Genomic DNA, 18,950 nt, shown 5'->3' with positions numbered 1-18,950 from the left:
TGGTCACTAAATAGTAACAACAATTGCAAGCCTGTAAGTGACACACACCCTCAAAAACAATCCCGGGGTCGAAAATCGACCAAAAAATTCAGAAGAGGGCAAGGTTTCAAGAAGACAATTTCAAGACGTATATTTAACTCACATTTTCTCTTTTCTTTTTTTTTTTTTTTTGTTTCACAAAAAAGACCATGGAAAAAGCTCACCATCAGGAACTAATAAAGACACGCAAATCCAATCTACAAAAACTTTCACCAGACCACACTCAGAATGATCATCAGCAAAAAATCTCTAAACAATAAATAATCAAGGGGTTTTAGAGAACTGAGTACCCTCTAGCTGCTGGTGGGATGTCAAATGGTAACAGTCAGTAGTGAGAACAGAAAGCAGGTGAGTTTAAAGGTAAAAATTGAGCTCCCATATGATCTGGTAGGCCCATTACGGGCCCTATCACCTGAAAAGACCAGAATCAAACGACACAGGCTGACAATCCTACACTGCAGCACTATTTACCCTAGCCAAGACTTGGAACAACCAAAATGTCCATCAGCAGATGAATCCACAAGGAAGAAGTGGTCCATGTACACACAGGAATATTATTCCGATAAAAAATATAAATTAAATATAAAAAACAAACCTAAGGAAGGAGACATAAGCTTTGGGGGTGTATCCGTGCACAATCCACTCTAATTTCCAACCAAGGAACACTGCTTCCAGGGAGGTACTTTTTCCCTCGTAACCAGAGTGGGGAATGTAGAAATCCTGCCGCCCTGTGGCCCTTTGCCACAACAGCAGTTTTAAAACCTGTGCTAAAGGTCACTTCATATTCAAAAGGACTGCAGGGCTATAAATGACACCTGCCAACAAAATGTGTTGAGGGAGGTAATGGCCAAAAGAATTCAAAATATGGCACATACTTCAAGAAACCATTTGAATAGGTAAGCTGTACTCACTCTTTAAAAAACAACAAAAAAGTACATGGCTATAAGCTCAATATAAGGAATTAGAAGACATATGCAAATCCAGCCACAAAAGGGTATCAGCTCACACCAGTCAGAATGACCACCAGCAAAAAAATACAAACAATAAATCCTGAAGGGGTTGTGGAGAAATTCATACCCTCAACTTTAAGTGGCTCGTAAACTGGTAAGTGCCACTAATGAAAACAGAATGCAGCTGCCTTGAAAAGGTAAACATTGAGATACCATATGATCCCGCAAGCCCACTCCTTGGCCTATAACCTAAGAAGACAGAAATATAAAGACACAGGCAGGCAAAACTGCACGTCAGCAGTATTCAAATAGCCAAGACATGGAAAAAACCAAAAAGTCCATCAAGAGACGAATGGACACAGAAGAACTGGTACAGGTACACGTGGAATATTAGCCACGAAAAAAAAAAATGAAACAATGCAGTTTACGGAACCATAGATGAGTCTGGAGGTAATCACACAACCTGAAGTAAGTCAGAAGGCAAAAGACACATACATACCCTGTGATATCAATTATAGGTGTTACCTAAAAATTGATACCAATGAAGATATTTCCACAGAGAAAGGCAATCACAGATTTCTTAAACAAACTTTTGGTTAACCAATTGGAAAGTTGTGAAGATTGGATACATTAGGATATTGGGGTTAACAGAGATATACAAACACACGTGAAATATATAATCACCAAAGACCTACGGAATTCCAAGAGAAGACTACTCAACACCGTGTCATAACCTACATTGGGTAGGGATCCGAAGATGAATAGATATATGTATATGTGTAAAAGAACCTCATCTTGCACACCTAGAACAAACAAAACATTGTAATCAAATTTGCTGTGATAACAAAAAAAATTAAATTTAAAACACGGACAAGACGTAATGAGACAACCTTATGGGGGTTTTTCCTGGCACATTCCATTCTAATTTGCAACCTAGGAACAGGACTTCCTGGAAGGCTCTGTTGCCCTAGTAACCAGAGTTGGGCATGGAGAAATGCTGCAGCCTTGTGACCGTATCCTGCAACAGCAGCTGTTAACCCAGGGATAATGGTCACTTAATATTCACAATAATTGCAGACCTGTAAATGACACCAGCCATCAAAAAAAATCCTGGGATCGAAAATAGACCAAGAAATTCAAAACAGGGCAACATTTCAACACGACAATTTCAAAAGGTATATTTTACTCCCACTTCTTTTCTTTTTAAACAACAACAAAAAAAAACAGGCGTGGCAAAACGCTCAACATTAGGAATTATTAAAGACACGCAAATCCAGTCTACAAAAACGTATCCGAATGACCATCAGCAAAAATTCTGCAAACAATAAATGCCAAAGGGGTTGTGGAGAATTGCGTAGCCTCAGCTCTAAGTGGGATGTAAACTGGTAAGAGCCATCAATGAAAACAGAATGGAGGAGCCTTTACAAGGTAAACATTGAGCTACGATTCAATCCAGCAGGCCCACTGCTGGGTCTATCACCTGAGAAGACGAGAATCAGAAAGACACAGGCTAGCAATCCTGCCTTGCAGCAATATCTACCACAGAAAAGACTTGGAAGCAACCAAGATGTCCATCAACAGATGAATGCACAAAGAAGAAGTGGTCCATATACACAATGGAATATTACTCCGAGAAAAAATATAACTTAAATTTAAAAAACAAACATACGGAAGGAGACATAAGCTTTTGGAGGTTTATCCGGGCACATTCCACTCTAATGTAAAACCGAGAAACACAACTTTCAGGAAGATTCTGTTTCCCTAGTAACCAGAGTGTGTAATGTAGAAATGCTACCGTCCTGTGGCTGTTACCCACAACAGCAGCTTTAAAAGCTGTGCTAATGCTCACTTCATATTCACAAGCACTACGGGGCGGTAGATGACACCTGCCGTCTAAATGTCTTTTTTTTTTTTTTTAATGTCTTGCGGGAGGTAATCGCCAAAAAAATTCACAATGTGGCACATACTACACGAAAACAATTTGAATATGTAAGTTTTACTCTTTAAAAAGAAAGAAAAAGCATATGGTTAATATCTCAATATAAGGAATTATTAGACGCATGCAAATTCAACCACAAAAAGGTATCAGTGCATTCCAGTGAGAATGACCATCAGCAAAAAAACTACAAACAATAAATGCCGAAGTGGTTGTGGAGAAATGCATACTCTCAACTTTAAGTGGGACGTAAACTGGTAACAGCCACTAATGAAAACAGAAAAAGGTGCCTTTAAAAGGTACATTTTGAGCTACCATATGATTCAGCGGGCCCAATCCTGGGCCTACGATCTAGGAAGACAGAATTGAATGACACAGGCAGGCAATAGTGCACTGTAGCAGTATTACAATAGACAAGACCTGAAAACAACCAAAAAGTCCATCAAGAGACGAATGGACAGAGAAGAAATGGTACGGGTACACATGGAATATTAGCCACGAAAAAAAAATGAAACAATGCAGTTTGTGGAACCATACGTGAGTCTGGAGGTAATCACACAACTTGAAGTAACTCAGAAAGCGGAAGACACATATCCTATGGTATCACTCATAGGTGTTACCTAAAAATTGATACCCGTGAAGATATTTCCACAAAGAAAGGCAATCACAGATTCATTAAAGAAACTTATGGTTAACCAAATGGAAAGGTGTGAGGATTGGATACATTAGAATACTGGGGTTAACAAAGATATACAAACACATGTGAGATATATAATCGCCAAAGACCTACGGAATTCCAAGAGAAGACTACTCAACATTGTGTCATAACCCACAGGGGAAATGGATCCGAAGATAAATAGATATATGTATAAAAGAACCACATCTTCCACACCTAGAACAAATGAAACATTGTAATCAGATTTGTTGTTATAAAAACTAAAAATAAAAATTAAATGAAAAAATGAACAAGAAGTAATGAGACATAAACTTATGGGGGTTTTTCCTGGCACATTCCATTCTACTTTACAACCTAGGAACCCTACTTCCAGGAAGGTTCTGAACACTCTCTATTAATTTATATGGGAAGAGGACCTGTACATAAATATATATATATATATATATAATGTTCAAATGAACTAGATTGTGTACACCTAGAATAAATAATATTCTAATCATTACCCGGATTAAAAAAATTAAAACAACAAAGAAGAGGTACTCAGACATAAATTTATGGGGTTTTTTCCTTGCACATTCCATTCTAATTTACAACCTAGGAACACGACCTCCAGGAAAGCTCTGCTGCCCTAGTAATCCAGTTTGGGAATGGAGAAACGCTGCTGGCGTGTGGCCGTTTCCCACAACAGCAGCTTTCAACCCAGTGTAATGGTCACTAAATAGTAACAACAATTGCAAGCCTGTAAGTGACACACACCCTCAAAAACAATCCCGGGGTCGAAAATCGACCAAAAAATTCAGAAGAGGGCAAGGTTTCAAGAAGACAATTTCAAGACGTATATTTAACTCACATTTTCTCTTTTCTTTTTTTTTTTTTTTGTTTCACAAAAAAGACCATGGAAAAAGCTCACCATCAGGAACTAATAAAGACACGCAAATCCAATCTACAAAAACTTTCACCAGACCACACTCAGAATGATCATCAGCAAAAAATCTCTAAACAATAAATAATCAAGGGGTTTTAGAGAACTGAGTACCCTCTAGCTGCTGGTGGGATGTCAAATGGTAACAGTCAGTAGTGAGAACAGAAAGCAGGTGAGTTTAAAGGTAAAAATTGAGCTCCCATATGATCTGGTAGGCCCATTACGGGCCCTATCACCTGAAAAGACCAGAATCAAATGACACAGGCTGACAATCCTACACTGCAGCACTATTTACCCTAGCCAAGACTTGGAACAACCAAAATGTCCATCAGCAGATGAATCCACAAGGAAGAAGTGGTCCATGTACACACAGGAATATTATTCCGATAAAAAATATAAATTAAATATAAAAAACAAACCTAAGGAAGGAGACATAAGCTTTGGGGGTGTATCCGTGCACAATCCACTCTAATTTCCAACCAAGGAACACTGCTTCCAGGGAGGTACTTTTTCCCTCGTAACCAGAGTGGGGAATGTAGAAATCCTGCCGCCCTGTGGCCCTTTGCCACAACAGCAGTTTTAAAACCTGTGCTAAAGGTCACTTCATATTCAAAAGGACTGCAGGGCTATAAATGACACCTGCCAACAAAATGTGTTGAGGGAGGTAATGGCCAAAAGAATTCAAAATATGGCACATACTTCAAGAAACCATTTGAATAGGTAAGCTGTACTCACTCTTTAAAAAACAACAAAAAAGTACATGGCTATAAGCTCAATATAAGGAATTAGAAGACATATGCAAATCCAGCCACAAAAGGGTATCAGCTCACACCAGTCAGAATGACCACCAGCAAAAAAATACAAACAATAAATCCTGAAGGGGTTGTGGAGAAATTCATACCCTCAACTTTAAGTGGCTCGTAAACTGGTAAGTGCCACTAATGAAAACAGAATGCAGCTGCCTTGAAAAGGTAAACATTGAGATACCATATGATCCCGCAAGCCCACTCCTTGGCCTATAACCTAAGAAGACAGAAATATAAAGACACAGGCAGGCAAAACTGCACGTCAGCAGTATTCAAATAGCCAAGACATGGAAAAAACCAAAAAGTCCATCAAGAGACGAATGGACACAGAAGCACTGGTACAGGTACACGTGGAATATTAGCCACGAAAAAAAAAAAATGAAACAATGCAGTTTACGGAACCATAGATGAGTCTGGAGGTAATCACACAACCTGAAGTAAGTCAGAAGGCAAAAGACACATACATACCCTGTGATATCAATTATAGGTGTTACCTAAAAATTGATACCAATGAAGATATTTCCACAGAGAAAGGCAATCACAGATTTCTTAAACAAACTTTTGGTTAACCAATTGGAAAGTTGTGAAGATTGGATACATTAGGATATTGGGGTTAACAGAGATATACAAACACACGTGAAATATATAATCACCAAAGACCTACGGAATTCCAAGAGAAGACTACTCAACACCGTGTCATAACCTACATTGGGTAGGGATCCGAAGATGAATAGATATATGTATATGTGTAAAAGAACCTCATCTTGCACACCTAGAACAAACAAAACATTGTAATCAAATTTGCTGTGATAACAAAAAAAATTAAATTTAAAACACGGACAAGACGTAATGAGACAACCTTATGGGGGTTTTTCCTGGCACATTCCATTCTAATTTACAACCTAGGAACAGGACTTCCTGGAAGGCTCTGTTGCCCTAGTAACCAGAGTTGGGCATGGAGAAATGCTGCAGCCTTGTGACCGTATCCTGCAACAGCAGCTGTTAACCCAGGGATAATGGTCACTTAATATTCACAATAATTGCAGACCTGTAAATGACACCAGCCATCAAAAAAAATCCTGGGATCGAAAATAGACCAAGAAATTCAAAACAGGGCAACATTTCAACACGACAATTTCAAAAGGTATATTTTACTCCCACTTCTTTTCTTTTTAAACAACAACAAAAAAAAAAACAGGCGTGGCAAAACGCTCAACATTAGGAATTATTAAAGACACGCAAATCCAGTCTACAAAAACGTATCCGAATGACCATCAGCAAAAATTCTGCAAACAATAAATGCCAAAGGGGTTGTGGAGAATTGCGTAGCCTCAGCTCTAAGTGGGATGTAAACTGGTAAGAGCCATCAATGAAAACAGAATGGAGGAGCCTTTACAAGGTAAACATTGAGCTACGATTCAATCCAGCAGGCCCACTGCTGGGTCTATCACCTGAGAAGACGAGAATCAGAAAGACACAGGCTAGCAATCCTGCCTTGCAGCAATATCTACCACAGAAAAGACTTGGAAGCAACCAAGATGTCCATCAACAGATGAATGCACAAAGAAGAAGTGGTCCATATACACAATGGAATATTACTCCGAGAAAAAATATAACTTAAATTCAAAAAACAAACATACGGAAGGAGACATAAGCTTTTGGAGGTTTATCCGGGCACATTCCACTCTAATGTAAAACCGAGAAACACAACTTTCAGGAAGATTCTGTTTCCCTAGTAACCAGAGTGTGTAATGTAGAAATGCTACCGTCCTGTGGCTGTTACCCACAACAGCAGCTTTAAAAGCTGTGCTAATGCTCACTTCATATTCACAAGCACTACGGGGCGGTAGATGACACCTGCCGTCTAAATGTCTTTTTTTTTTTTTTTAATGTCTTGCGGGAGGTAATCGCCAAAAAAATTCACAATGTGGCACATACTACACGAAAACAATTTGAATATGTAAGTTTTACTCTTTAAAAAGAAAGAAAAAGCATATGGTTAATATCTCAATATAAGGAATTATTAGACGCATGCAAATTCAACCACAAAAAGGTATCAGTGCATTCCAGTGAGAATGACCATCAGCAAAAAAACTACAAACAATAAATGCCGAAGTGGTTGTGGAGAAATGCATACTCTCAACTTTAAGTGGGACGTAAACTGGTAACAGCCACTAATGAAAACAGAAAAAGGTGCCTTTAAAAGGTACATTTTGAGCTACCATATGATTCAGCGGGCCCAATCCTGGGCCTACGATCTAGGAAGACAGAATTGAATGACACAGGCAGGCAATAGTGCACTGTAGCAGTATTACAATAGACAAGACCTGAAAACAACCAAAAAGTCCATCAAGAGACGAATGGACAGAGAAGAAATGGTACGGGTACACATGGAATATTAGCCACGAAAAAAAAATGAAACAATGCAGTTTGTGGAACCATACGTGAGTCTGGAGGTAATCACACAACTTGAAGTAACTCAGAAAGCGGAAGACACATATCCTATGGTATCACTCATAGGTGTTACCTAAAAATTGATACCCGTGAAGATATTTCCACAAAGAAAGGCAATCACAGATTCATTAAAGAAACTTATGGTTAACCAAATGGAAAGGTGTGAGGATTGGATACATTAGAATACTGGGGTTAACAAAGATATACAAACACATGTGAGATATATAATCGCCAAAGACCTACGGAATTCCAAGAGAAGGCTACTCAACATTGTGTCATAACCCACAGGGGAAATGGATCCGAAGATAAATAGATATATGTATAAAAGAACCACATCTTCCACACCTAGAACAAATGAAACATTGTAATCAGATTTGTTGTTATAAAAACTAAAAATAAAAATTAAATGAAAAAATGAACAAGAAGTAATGAGACATAAACTTATGGGGGTTTTTCCTGGCACATTCCATTCTACTTTACAACCTAGGAACCCTACTTCCAGGAAGGTTCTGAACACTCTCTATTAATTTATATGGGAAGAGGACCTGTACATAAATATATATATATATATAATGTTCAAATGAACTAGATTGTGTACACCTAGAATAAATAATATTCTAATCATTACCCGGATTAAAAAAACTAAAACAACAAAGAAGAGGTACTCAGACATAAATTTATGGGGTTTTTTCCTTGCACATTCCATTCTAATTTACAACCTAGGAACACGACCTCCAGGAAAGCTCTGCTGCCCTAGTAATCCAGTTTGGGAATGGAGAAACGCTGCTGGCGTGTGGCCGTTTCCCACAACAGCAGCTTTCAACCCAGTGTAATGGTCACTAAATAGTAACAACAATTGCAAGCCTGTAAGTGACACACACCCTCAAAAACAATCCCGGGGTCGAAAATCGACCAAAAAATTCAGAAGAGGGCAAGGTTTCAAGAAGACAATTTCAAGACGTATATTTAACTCACATTTTCTCTTTTCTTTTTTTTTTTTTTGTTTCACAAAAAAGACCATGGAAAAAGCTCACCATCAGGAACTAATAAAGACACGCAAATCCAATCTACAAAAACTTTCACCAGACCACACTCAGAATGATCATCAGCAAAAAATCTCTAAACAATAAATAATCAAGGGGTTTTAGAGAACTGAGTACCCTCTAGCTGCTGGTGGGATGTCAAATGGTAACAGTCAGTAGTGAGAACAGAAAGCAGGTGAGTTTAAAGGTAAAAATTGAGCTCCCGTATGATCTGGTAGGCCCATTACGGGCCCTATCACCTGAAAAGACCAGAATCAAACGACACAGGCTGACAATCCTACACTGCAGCACTATTTACCCTAGCCAACACTTGGAACAACCAAAATGTCCATCAGCAGATGAATCCACAAGGAAGAAGTGGTCCATGTACACACAGGAATATTATTCCGATAAAAAATATAAATTAAATATAAAAAACAAACCTAAGGAAGGAGACATAAGCTTTGGGGGTGTATCCGTGCACAATCCACTCTAATTTCCAACCAAGGAACACTGCTTCCAGGGAGGTACTTTTTCCCTCATAACCAGAGTGGGGAATGTAGAAATCCTGCCGCCCTGTGGCCCTTTGCCACAACAGCAGTTTTAAAACCTGTGCTAAAGGTCACTTCATATTCAAAAGGACTGCAGGGCTATAAATGACACCTGCCAACAAAATGTGTTGAGGGAGGTAATGGCCAAAAGAATTCAAAATATGGCACATACTTCAAGAAACCATTTGAATAGGTAAGCTGTACTCACTCTTTAAAAAACAACAAAAAAGTACATGGCTATAAGCTCAATATAAGGAATTAGAAGACATATGCAAATCCAGCCACAAAAGGGTATCAGCTCACACCAGTCAGAATGACCACCAGCAAAAAAATACAAACAATAAATCCTGAAGGGGTTGTGGAGAAATTCATACCCTCAACTTTAAGTGGCTCGTAAACTGGTAAGTGCCACTAATGAAAACAGAATGCAGCTGCCTTGAAAAGGTAAACATTGAGATACCATATGATCCCGCAAGCCCACTCCTTGGCCTATAACCTAAGAAGACAGAAATATAAAGACACAGGCAGGCAAAACTGCACGTCAGCAGTATTCAAATAGCCAAGACATGGAAAAAACCAAAAAGTCCATCAAGAGACGAATGGACACAGAAGAACTGGTACAGGTACACGTGGAATATTAGCCACGAAAAAAAAAAATGAAACAATGCAGTTTACGGAACCATAGATGAGTCTGGAGGTAATCACACAACCTGAAGTAAGTCAGAAGGCAAAAGACACATACATACCCTGTGATATCAATTATAGGTGTTACCTAAAAATTGATACCAATGAAGATATTTCCACAGAGAAAGGCAATCACAGATTTCTTAAACAAACTTTTGGTTAACCAATTGGAAAGTTGTGAAGATTGGATACATTAGGATATTGGGGTTAACAGAGATATACAAACACACGTGAAATATATAATCACCAAAGACCTACGGAATTCCAAGAGAAGACTACTCAACACCGTGTCATAACCTACATTGGGTAGGGATCCGAAGATGAATAGATATATGTATATGTGTAAAAGAACCTCATCTTGCACACCTAGAACAAACAAAACATTGTAATCAAATTTGCTGTGATAACAAAAAAAATTAAATTTAAAACACGGACAAGACGTAATGAGACAACCTTATGGGGGTTTTTCCTGGCACATTCCATTCTAATTTACAACCTAGGAACAGGACTTCCTGGAAGGCTCTGTTGCCCTAGTAACCAGAGTTGGGCATGGAGAAATGCTGCAGCCTTGTGACCGTATCCTGCAACAGCAGCTGTTAACCCAGGGATAATGGTCACTTAATATTCACAATAATTGCAGACCTGTAAATGACACCAGCCATCAAAAAAAATCCTGGGATCGAAAATAGACCAAGAAATTCAAAACAGGGCAACATTTCAACACGACAATTTCAAAAGGTATATTTTACTCCCACTTCTTTTCTTTTTAAACAACAACAAAAAAAAACAGGCGTGGCAAAACGCTCAACATTAGGAATTATTAAAGACACGCAAATCCAGTCTACAAAAACGTATCCGAATGACCATCAGCAAAAATTCTGCAAACAATAAATGCCAAAGGGGTTGTGGAGAATTGCGTAGCCTCAGCTCTAAGTGGGATGTAAACTGGTAAGAGCCATCAATGAAAACAGAATGGAGGAGCCTTTACAAGGTAAACATTGAGCTACGATTCAATCCAGCAGGCCCACTGCTGGGTCTATCACCTGAGAAGACGAGAATCAGAAAGACACAGGCTAGCAATCCTGCCTTGCAGCAATATCTACCACAGAAAAGACTTGGAAGCAACCAAGATGTCCATCAACAGATGAATGCACAAAGAAGAAGTGGTCCATATACACAATGGAATATTACTCCGAGAAAAAATATAACTTAAATTTAAAAAACAAACATACGGAAGGAGACATAAGCTTTTGGAGGTTTATCCGGGCACATTCCACTCTAATGTAAAACCGAGAAACACAACTTTCAGGAAGATTCTGTTTCCCTAGTAACCAGAGTGTGTAATGTAGAAATGCTACCGTCCTGTGGCTGTTACCCACAACAGCAGCTTTAAAAGCTGTGCTAATGCTCACTTCATATTCACAAGCACTACGGGGCGGTAGATGACACCTGCCGTCTAAATGTCTTTTTTTTTTTTTTTAATGTCTTGCGGGAGGTAATCGCCAAAAAAATTCACAATGTGGCACATACTACACGAAAACAATTTGAATATGTAAGTTTTACTCTTTAAAAAGAAAGAAAAAGCATATGGTTAATATCTCAATATAAGGAATTATTAGACGCATGCAAATTCAACCACAAAAAGGTATCAGTGCATTCCAGTGAGAATGACCATCAGCAAAAAAACTACAAACAATAAATGCCGAAGTGGTTGTGGAGAAATGCATACTCTCAACTTTAAGTGGGACGTAAACTGGTAACAGCCACTAATGAAAACAGAAAAAGGTGCCTTTAAAAGGTACATTTTGAGCTACCATATGATTCAGCGGGCCCAATCCTGGGCCTACGATCTAGGAAGACAGAATTGAATGACACAGGCAGGCAATAGTGCACTGTAGCAGTATTACAATAGACAAGACCTGAAAACAACCAAAAAGTCCATCAAGAGACGAATGGACAGAGAAGAAATGGTACGGGTACACATGGAATATTAGCCACGAAAAAAAAATGAAACAATGCAGTTTGTGGAACCATACGTGAGTCTGGAGGTAATCACACAACTTGAAGTAACTCAGAAAGCGGAAGACACATATCCTATGGTATCACTCATAGGTGTTACCTAAAAATTGATACCCGTGAAGATATTTCCACAAAGAAAGGCAATCACAGATTCATTAAAGAAACTTATGGTTAACCAAATGGAAAGGTGTGAGGATTGGATACATTAGAATACTGGGGTTAACAAAGATATACAAACACATGTGAGATATATAATCGCCAAAGACCTACGGAATTCCAAGAGAAGGCTACTCAACATTGTGTCATAACCCACAGGGGAAATGGATCCGAAGATAAATAGATATATGTATAAAAGAACCACATCTTCCACACCTAGAACAAATGAAACATTGTAATCAGATTTGTTGTTATAAAAACTAAAAATAAAAATTAAATGAAAAAATGAACAAGAAGTAATGAGACATAAACTTATGGGGGTTTTTCCTGGCACATTCCATTCTACTTTACAACCTAGGAACCCTACTTCCAGGAAGGTTCTGAACACTCTCTATTAATTTATATGGGAAGAGGACCTGTACATAAATATATATATATATATAATGTTCAAATGAACTAGATTGTGTACACCTAGAATAAATAATATTCTAATCATTACCCGGATTAAAAAAACTAAAACAACAAAGAAGAGGTACTCAGACATAAATTTATGGGGTTTTTTCCTTGCACATTCCATTCTAATTTACAACCTAGGAACACGACCTCCAGGAAAGCTCTGCTGCCCTAGTAATCCAGTTTGGGAATGGAGAAACGCTGCTGGCGTGTGGCCGTTTCCCACAACAGCAGCTTTCAACCCAGTGTAATGGTCACTAAATAGTAACAACAATTGCAAGCCTGTAAGTGACACACACCCTCAAAAACAATCCCGGGGTCGAAAATCGACCAAAAAATTCAGAAGAGGGCAAGGTTTCAAGAAGACAATTTCAAGACGTATATTTAACTCACATTTTCTCTTTTCTTTTTTTTTTTTTTTGTTTCACAAAAAAGACCATGGAAAAAGCTCACCATCAGGAACTAATAAAGACACGCAAATCCAATCTACAAAAACTTTCACCAGACCACACTCAGAATGATCATCAGCAAAAAATCTCTAAACAATAAATAATCAAGGGGTTTTAGAGAACTGAGTACCCTCTAGCTGCTGGTGGGATGTCAAATGGTAACAGTCAGTAGTGAGAACAGAAAGCAGGTGAGTTTAAAGGTAAAAATTGAGCTCCCGTATGATCTGGTAGGCCCATTACGGGCCCTATCACCTGAAAAGACCAGAATCAAACGACACAGGCTGACAATCCTACACTGCAGCACTATTTACCCTAGCCAACACTTGGAACAACCAAAATGTCCATCAGCAGATGAATCCACAAGGAAGAAGTGGTCCATGTACACACAGGAATATTATTCCGATAAAAAATATAAATTAAATATAAAAAACAAACCTAAGGAAGGAGACATAAGCTTTGGGGGTGTATCCGTGCACAATCCACTCTAATTTCCAACCAAGGAACACTGCTTCCAGGGAGGTACTTTTTCCCTCGTAACCAGAGTGGGGAATGTAGAAATCCTGCCGCCCTGTGGCCCTTTGCCACAACAGCAGTTTTAAAACCTGTGCTAAAGGTCACTTCATATTCAAAAGGACTGCAGGGCTATAAATGACACCTGCCAACAAAATGTGTTGAGGGAGGTAATGGCCAAAAGAATTCAAAATATGGCACATACTTCAAGAAACCATTTGAATAGGTAAGCTGTACTCACTCTTTAAAAAACAACAAAAAAGTACATGGCTATAAGCTCAATATAAGGAATTAGAAGACATATGCAAATCCAGCCACAAAAGGGTATCAGCTCACACCAGTCAGAATGACCACCAGCAAAAAAATACAAACAATAAATCCTGAAGGGGTTGTGGAGAAATTCATACCCTCAACTTTAAGTGGCTCGTAAACTGGTAAGTGCCACTAATGAAAACAGAATGCAGCTGCCTTGAAAAGGTAAACATTGAGATACCATATGATCCCGCAAGCCCACTCCTTGGCCTATAACCTAAGAAGACAGAAATATAAAGACACAGGCAGGCAAAACTGCACGTCAGCAGTATTCAAATAGCCAAGACATGGAAAAAACCAAAAAGTCCATCAAGAGACGAATGGACACAGAAGAACTGGTACAGGTACACGTGGAATATTAGCCACGAAAAAAAAAAATGAAACAATGCAGTTTACGGAACCATAGATGAGTCTGGAGGTAATCACACAACCTGAAGTAAGTCAGAAGGCAAAAGACACATACATACCCTGTGATATCAATTATAGGTGTTACCTAAAAATTGATACCAATGAAGATATTTCCACAGAGAAAGGCAATCACAGATTTCTTAAACAAACTTTTGGTTAACCAATTGGAAAGTTGTGAAGATTGGATACATTAGGATATTGGGGTTAACAGAGATATACAAACACACGTGAAATATATAATCACCAAAGACCTACGGAATTCCAAGAGAAGACTACTCAACACCGTGTCATAACCTACATTGGGTAGGGATCCGAAGATGAATAGATATATGTATATGTGTAAAAGAACCTCATCTTGCACACCTAGAACAAACAAAACATTGTAATCAAATTTGCTGTGATAACAAAAAAAATTAAATTTAAAACACGTTCAAGACGTAATGAGACAACCTTATGGGGGTTTTTCCTGGCACATTCCATTCTAATTTACAACCTAGGAACAGGACTTCCTGGAAGGCTCTGTTGCCCTAGTAACCAGAGTTGGGCATGGAGAAATGCTGCAGCCTTGTGACCGTATCCTGCAACAGCAGCTGTTAACCCAGGGATAATGGTCACTTAATATTCACAATAATTGCAGACCTGTAAATGACACCAGCCATCAAAAAAAATCCTGGGATCGAAAATAGACCAAGAAATTCAAAACAGGGCAACATTTCAACACGACAATTTCAAAAGGTATATTTTACTCCCACTTCTTTTCTTTTTAAACAACAACAAAAAAAAACAGGCGTGGCAAAACGCTCAACATTAGGAATTATTAAAGACACGCAAATCCAGTCTACAAAAACGTATCCGAATGACCATCAGCAAAAATTCTGCAAACAATAAATGCCAAAGGGGTTGTGGAGAATTGCGTAGCCTCAGCTCTAAGTGGGATGTAAACTGGTAAGAGCCATCAATGAAAACAGAATGGAGGAGCCTTTACAAGGTAAACATTGAGCTACGATTCAATCCAGCAGGCCCACTGCTGGGTCTATCACCTGAGAAGACGAGAATCAGAAAGACACAGGCTAGCAATCCTGCCTTGCAGCAATATCTACCACAGAAAAGACTTGGAAGCAACCAAGATGTCCATCAACAGATGAATGCACAAAGAAGAAGTGGTCCATATACACAATGGAATATTACTCCGAGAAAAAATATAACTTAAATTTAAAAAACAAACATACGGAAGGAGACATAAGCTTTTGGAGGTTTATCCGGGCACATTCCACTCTAATGTAAAACCGAGAAACACAACTTTCAGGAAGATTCTGTTTCCCTAGTAACCAGAGTGTGTAATGTAGAAATGCTACCGTCCTGTGGCTGTTACCCACAACAGCAGCTTTAAAAGCTGTGCTAATGCTCACTTCATATTCACAAGCACTACGGGGCGGTAGATGACACCTGCCGTCTAAATGTCTTTTTTTTTTTTTTTAATGTCTTGCGGGAGGTAATCGCCAAAAAAATTCACAATGTGGCACATACTACACGAAAACAATTTGAATATGTAAGTTTTACTCTTTAAAAAGAAAGAAAAAGCATATGGTTAATATCTCAATATAAGGAATTATTAGACGCATGCAAATTCAACCACAAAAAGGTATCAGTGCATTCCAGTGAGAATGACCATCAGCAAAAAAACTACAAACAATAAATGCCGAAGTGGTTGTGGAGAAATGCATACTCTCAACTTTAAGTGGGACGTAAACTGGTAACAGCCACTAATGAAAACAGAAAAAGGTGCCTTTAAAAGGTACATTTTGAGCTACCATATGATTCAGCGGGCCCAATCCTGGGCCTACGATCTAGGAAGACAGAATTGAATGACACAGGCAGGCAATAGTGCACTGTAGCAGTATTACAATAGACAAGACATGAAAACAACCAAAAAGTCCATCAAGAGACGAATGGACAGAGAAGAAATGGTACGGGTACACATGGAATATTAGCCACGAAAAAAAAATGAAACAATGCAGTTTGTGGAACCATACGTGAGTCTGGAGGTAATCACACAACTTGAAGTAACTCAGAAAGCGGAAGACACATATCCTATGGTATCACTCATAGGTGTTACCTAAAAATTGATACCCGTGAAGATATTTCCACAAAGAAAGGCAATCACAGATTCATTAAAGAAACTTATGGTTAACCAAATGGAAAGGTGTGAGGATTGGATACATTAGAATACTGGGGTTAACAAAGATATACAAACACATGTGAGATATATAATCGCCAAAGACCTACGGAATTCCAAGAGAAGGCTACTCAACATTGTGTCATAACCCACAGGGGAAATGGATCCGAAGATAAATAGATATATGTATAAAAGAACCACATCTTCCACACCTAGAACAAATGAAACATTGTAATCAGATTTGTTGTTATAAAAACTAAAAATAAAAATTAAATGAAAAAATGAACAAGAAGTAATGAGACATAAACTTATGGGGGTTTTTCCTGGCACATTCCATTCTACTTTACAACCTAGGAACCCTACTTCCAGGAAGGTTCTGAACACTCTCTATTAATTTATATGGGAAGAGGACCTGTACATAAATATATATATATATATAATGTTCAAATGAACTAGATTGTGTACACCTAGAATAAATAATATTCTAATCATTACCCGGATTAAAAAAACTAAAACAACAAAGAAGAGGTACTCAGACATAAATTTATGGGGTTTTTTCCTTGCACATTCCATTCTAATTTACAACCTAGGAACACGACCTCCAGGAAAGCTCTGCTGCCCTAGTAATCCAGTTTGGGAATGGAGAAACGCTGCTGGCGTGTGGCCGTTTCCCACAACAGCAGCTTTCAACCCAGTGTAATGGTCACTAAATAGTAACAACAATTGCAAGCCTGTAAGTGACACACACCCTCAAAAACAATCCCGGGGTCGAAAATCGACCAAAAAATTCAGAAGAGGGCAAGGTTTCAAGAAGACAATTTCAAGACGTATATTTAACTCACATTTTCTCTTTTCTTTTTTTTTTTTTTGTTTCACAAAAAAGACCATGGAAAAAGCTCACCATCAGGAACTAATAAAGACACGCAAATCCAATCTACAAAAACTTTCACCAGACCACACTCAGAATGATCATCAGCAAAAAATCTCTAAACAATAAATAATCAAGGGGTTTTAGAGAACTGAGTACCCTCTAGCTGCTGGTGGGATGTCAAATGGTAACAGTCAGTAGTGAGAACAGAAAGCAGGTGAGTTTAAAGGTAAAAATTGAGCTCCCGTATGATCTGGTAGGCCCATTACGGGCCCTATCACCTGAAAAGACCAGAATCAAACGACACAGGCTGACAATCCTACACTGCAGCACTATTTACCCTAGCCAACACTTGGAACAACCAAAATGTCCATCAGCAGATGAATCCACAAGGAAGAAGTGGTCCATGTACACACAGGAATATTATTCCGATAAAAAATATAAATTAAATATAAAAAACAAACCTAAGGAAGGAGACATAAGCTTTGGGGGTGTATCCGTGCACAATCCACTCTAATTTCCAACCAAGGAACACTGCTTCCAGGGAGGTACTTTTTCCCTCGTAACCAGAGTGGGGAATGTAGAAATCCTGCCGCCCTGTGGCCCTTTGCCACAACAGCAGTTTTAAAACCTGTGCTAAAGGTCACTTCATATTCAAAAGGACTGCAGGGCTATAAATGACACCTGCCAACAAAATGTGTTGAGGGAGGTAATGGCCAAAAGAATTCAAAATATGGCACATACTTCAAGAAACCATTTGAATAGGTAAGCTGTACTCACTCTTTAAGAAACAACAAAAAAGTACATGGCTATAAGCTCAATATAAGGAATTAGAAGACATATGCAAATCCAGCCACAAAAGGGTATCAGCTCACACCAGTCAGAATGACCACCAGCAAAAAAATACAAACAATAAATCCTGAAGGGGTTGTGGAGAAATTCATACCCTCAACTTTAAGTGGCTCGTAAACTGGTAAGTGCCACTAATGAAAACAGAATGCAGCTGCCTTGAAAAGGTAAACATTGAGATACCATATGATCCCGCAAGCCCACTCCTTGGCCTATAACCTAAGAAGACAGAAATATAAAGACACAGGCAGGCAAAACTGCACGTCAGCAGTATTCAAATAGCCAAGACATGGAAAAAACCAAAAAGTCCATCAAGAGACGAATGGACACAGAAGAACTGGTACAGGTACACGTGGAATATTAGCCACGAAAAAAAAAAATGAAACAATGCAGTTTACGGAACCATAGATGAGTCTGGAGGTAATCACACAACCTGAAGTAAGTCAGAAGGCAAAAGACACATACATACCCTGTGATATCAATTATAGGTGTTACCTAAAAATTGATACCAATGAAGATATTTCCACAGAGAAAGGCAATCACAGATTTCTTAAACAAACTTTTGGTTAACCAATTGGAAAGTTGTGAAGATTGGATACATTAGGATATTGGGGTTAACAGAGATATACAAACACACGTGAAATATATAATCACCAAAGACCTACGGAATTCCAAGAGAAGACTACTCAACACCGTGTCATAACCTACAT

This window comes from Eubalaena glacialis, chromosome 2, assembly GCF_028564815.1.
Source record: "Eubalaena glacialis isolate mEubGla1 chromosome 2, mEubGla1.1.hap2.+ XY, whole genome shotgun sequence".
Taxonomy (NCBI): domain Eukaryota; kingdom Metazoa; phylum Chordata; class Mammalia; order Artiodactyla; family Balaenidae; genus Eubalaena; species Eubalaena glacialis.
The sequence above is the reverse complement of the archived record's forward strand: the minus strand, read 5'-3'. Positions refer to the sequence as shown.